Raw genomic sequence first — 4,713 nt, 5'->3', positions numbered from 1 at the left:
CTTTATTTCACCCATTAAACCTCAGTTTGTGTGGACAAGGCCAATTTCCATGGTATCCTCCGATCCCTTCCGGGCAGAAGAGGGAAGATGTGCAGGGTCGTGTGCAACCCACTCACGCTTCTTCCTCTTCCTCCTCCTCCTCCTCGTCTTTATTGTCATCATCCTCGTCGGAGCTGAAAGCGCCATCAGGCAGGCTGTAGAGGCGGATCACCTGTTTGTTGGGGTTCTTGAGGATCAGGTACTTGCCCTCCTCCAGCTTCATGCAGATGTCTATCACGCAGAGCAGGATGTCCCAAGCGTTCTCCACGCTCAGGTTGATGTGGTTGGCAAACTCATTGGGCTTGAACTGCTGGGTGGCCAGGATGACGTGACGAGCTGAATCTTTGACGCGGTAGCGGGACACGTACCCGAGCTTGAGGTACTCGGACGCCGCCAGCAGGGCACAGCAGGTCCAGCGCGCCGTCTCGTAGCTGTTGTTCTTCAGCTCTGTGGCGATGACCACCCTACGTTGAGAGTCCAGCTTCTGTCGCCAGTCCACGCCACTGCAGTGCCTGGAATCCCACTCATTGAGGGTCCTGATGTTGATGAAGGACACCTCTCCATTGGCGCGCCATCATGCTCACAGCGGACAATGAGGTTAATGTCATCACCGAGCTTCCACCTGCGGTACCGGTATGCCAACCGAGGCAATCTCATTCTTGTCCATGTCATCTTCCACAAAGGGATTTGGGTTGGGAAATATATCTTTCCTTTCCTATTCTCAGGCATTGCTGGGAGAAATTGTGATTGTCGTAGGCTGCCTCATGGCAAGGTTCCAGGGTGAGTTAAAGGAGTTGCCTTCATCCTGAGGGGGCTCGTTGGCAGTTTCGCTCACAGGAGGTCAAAGTCCGAGTTGTCCCTTTTGTCAAAGAAGAGCTTGGACCCAACCCTCTGGACGACAATATCCCAGGAATAGACGGAGCTTGCGCAGCACATCAGCGTGGCCAGGTTGGCATCCGTGGCGAACACGTTGCCCTGAGTCTTTGCCAGCTTGAGGATGACGGGGTCATCTGCTGTGGTGACGGTGTGGAAAATGCGCTTGATGCTACGCAGAGGCTTCTCATTCTTCGTGGTGATAGGTCAAAGGCTTTGTCGTAATATTCCAGGGCCCCACAGCATCGATGTCCTGCGGCTCTGACACCTCCAAGTAACGTGTCTTCTTTAACTGAGGAAAATCCATTTCTTCTTTCACCTCCCAGTCACTCCTCACCTCGACGGAAGAATCCCGGGGCTTCCGGGATTTTTGGTCCCATTTCTGCCTTACTCCAAACTGCTTCTGAAACTTTTTTTGCAGACATATGCGGTCTCTCTCTTTCTGTTGGTGCTATTGGGCAAGGTCTGCAGGCTGAAGTGCAACATGTTCCGACGGTCCTTGTCCCTTCGAAGATTCCGCTGGGCAAACCTCATTCTATTCCTTTGGTAAGCCGTCTTCTGGGTCCGGGCCGCGTCTACGAGTTAGAAAGTGGTCTCGTCCTTCTCATGGAAATAAGCGTATTGACTTCCATCCCCAAACTGGGAGGAATACTTATTCGTGTACCTCTTATTCTGGTAGGTGGCTCCTGTTCAGTGTGCAACCTTTCCCAGCCGAAGTCCTTTACTGAACGGCTGAATGGGCATGTCCCGAAATTGTTCGGGGACTGCACAGGGACCCCAGCCTGAAGGGTTGTCCTAGATCACAGGAATCATGAATTTTGCCATCTTCTAAAACCTGCTCAGGCCCGCAGCGAAAGAGACGAATGGTTCCAGCCTCACCCCCTATAATTGAGGGAATGCTATCTCCCAGGGCAGGAGTCATTTGTAGAGAGCCTTAATGCCCCCTCACCTCCTTAAGGGCACAGGAGAACCCTGGGGGAGGAAAAAAATTCAGTCTCCTTAGCCTTGCAGGCTTGTGAGCCAATGTAGTTTGTAAGCATTCCACATCAAAAGCAAGACTGGAACTGAGGTCAACCTGATTCTCAAACTGGAAATTTAGTAGTAGGAAATTAAGCAGGGAGCCACAAGGAAATTTCTAACCTTAAGTTAGGAGTGGTGCAATGAGTGCTATTGGCACTGAAACTCAGCTTCCCCAGTTATTGGGGTCACTCAGCTGTTAAATGGGGACCCCTGGTTTCATCTGGACCCAGCTATACCATCTTAGAGAAGGATATAGTAAATTAGTAGCCAGTCTGAGCAAGGTTCAGTGCCTTTTTTCTCTTTCATTGCTTCCCCTAACCTTCAACAAATCTGCTTCTGCATCACAACTCTTCCATTCAATCCCCTACCAGCCCCAAAGACCCCAATGCTCCTCAAAGCAAAGAAAGAGGTAGCTAGAGATCAAGGGGTCTTACATTAGCACAATGCTATGAATATTTTGAAATATTTAAGACCTCCTTTTCCTCTCTGACTTCCTTGGGGTATATGGTCATCAATGGGTTCCAGAGGATCAAAGGTTGTGAGTAGTTTTAGTGATTTTGCTCACATAATTCCAAATTGCTTTCTAAACGGTTGAATCAGTTCATATATTCACCAACAGTGTATTAATGTACTATCTTCCTACAGCCCAACCAACCCTAACAATTTCTGTATTTTGTCATCTTGGCCAATTTGTTACAACCCTCTCATTTTACAGATAAGATTTTTCATAGTTGAACAATGAGAATCCTTAACCCCTTCTTGATCCTTTGGACCCTGATCATTTCTACTTTTTCCCATCTTCATCCTCTCTACATCTCCTAGCTATTGCCCCTCTACCCATAAACATTAGCGGGTCTCCCCTACCAATCAACTGACAAACATTTATTAAGTTCCTCCAGTGCAGGACACTAAGTGACTGGGATAAAAAGACAATAGTAAAGCAATCCCTACCCTCAAAGAGCTTACTTTTAACAGAAGAGACAATATGTATATGTCTGTGCTGTGTACATGTGTGTACTGGTGTAATGTGTGTATATGCATGCTCATGTGTATTTGTACATGTTTGAATATGCCTCTGCATGTGACTGTATACATATGTACAGATCTGTGTGAATGTGTGTGTGTACAGTGTACATATATACATGTGTATGCTGTGTAATGTGTCCATGCGCATATATGCATGTGCATATGTGTACATGTAGGGTTATATGCGCATATATGTGCATATGTGCATGTATGTGTATCTGTGTGTGCACATGTGTCTATATGTGCATGTGTCTATATTATGTGCATGTGTATGTATGTATAGATGTGTATATGTGAATGCGTGTACATATGTGTGCATAAATGTATTTATGTGTATACATGCATGTGTGTACAAATGCATGCATTATGTGCATGTGTGCACATATGTGTACATGCTATGCATCTGTGTACATGTGTGAGCACATGTATATGTGCATATATAGGCATACATAAACATGTGTGTACATGAGTGTACACATGTGTATGTTATCATATCTGTACATGTGTGCACGTATGTGCAAATGCATTGTGATGTGTGCATGTGTGTGCATATATGTACATCTGCACATATGTGTTTGTGCATATGTGTGCACCTCTGTACGTTTGCATCTGCACACATGCACACGTGTGTACTGTGCATATGTGTGCATGTATACACAAGCACACGTGCTCATGTGCACACATGTTTGTGTGTTCATGTGTGCATGCGTGCATATGTGTGCATGTATACTGTGTTTATGTGTGCATGTGTCTCCATTGTGTGTGTGTTCATATATGTGCCTGTATGTGGGTATATGTGTGGTTCTATAGTCACTCTCCCAACTCCTACTCTTAGTGGCAGGTCTGATCCTCAAAGCAAGTCTCCTTCTTCCTCTCTAGCATCTAGGGTTCTCCCTGAGAGTGCGGAATGTCTTGCTTTACTATCAATCACAAGTTCCCTTTTTGTGTTTTCCCCCAAAATCAATTGACCAATAGCAGTTACTATCTCCTCAATATCATCTAACCTATAACTTATACCCCAGTTTGACCAGTTGATATCTCCTTGAAATCACTGATTACCATTTGGCATTGATTAACTTTTACAGAGGGATGTTTATTGAAAAGTTAGCAAGAATAAAAATACAAAAACATTCCCCTGAACTGGGGCCCAATCTCCCTTCTATACGTCAGTCCCTAGGGAGAGTTGGTTCAAACTTATAGTGGCCATTCCTCTCTGGCCTCAGCATAGCATAGGAGTGGAGAACCTGATGCCTTGAGGCCACATGTGGCCTTCTAGGTCCTTGAGAGCAGCCCTTAGACTTGACTCCAACTTTTACGGAACAAATCCTTTCATTAAGGGGATTTGTTGTATGCAGTTTGGAGTCAGTCGATGGACTGCAATTGAGGACCTAGAGGACCAGAGATTACCACTGGTCCATGAATGAGTCATTCATGTGCTTTTGAAGTATAGTATCTTGGCAAGTCATTCCATAGATGGACCAGGTCAAAAAAGTCACTTCTGAAGACTGGCTCCTCACTTTCCTTCTGAACTTCACCAGTCAGTCTTTAGTCTGTGTATTGTAACTATCTGGCTTGGTATCCTAATCTCTTACTCAGTTATAATCTCCATGAGGTCTTCATGAGTTGTAATCTCTATCTGTTTTTCCCCCCAAATTTATTCATTTATTTGTTTTCAGTGTTCAACATTCACTTCCATAAGTTTTAAATTTGCTCCCCCTCTTCCCCGAGACTACCTGCAATCTTATATGGGCTCTA

General features: G+C 45.5%; 1 pseudogene; it reads right to left on the bottom strand.

The window, feature by feature from the left end:
- On the bottom strand, positions 1–1,737 carry LOC140498459 (eukaryotic translation initiation factor 3 subunit D pseudogene; annotated as a pseudogene).
- Positions 1,738–4,713: the final 2,976 nt, after the last annotated feature.

Source organism: Notamacropus eugenii, chromosome 4 (assembly GCF_028372415.1).
Source record: "Notamacropus eugenii isolate mMacEug1 chromosome 4, mMacEug1.pri_v2, whole genome shotgun sequence".
In the NCBI taxonomy this organism is placed as follows: Eukaryota; Metazoa; Chordata; class Mammalia; order Diprotodontia; family Macropodidae; genus Notamacropus; species Notamacropus eugenii.
Note: the sequence above shows the minus strand (reverse complement) of the source record. Positions and strands in the feature narration are given on the sequence as shown.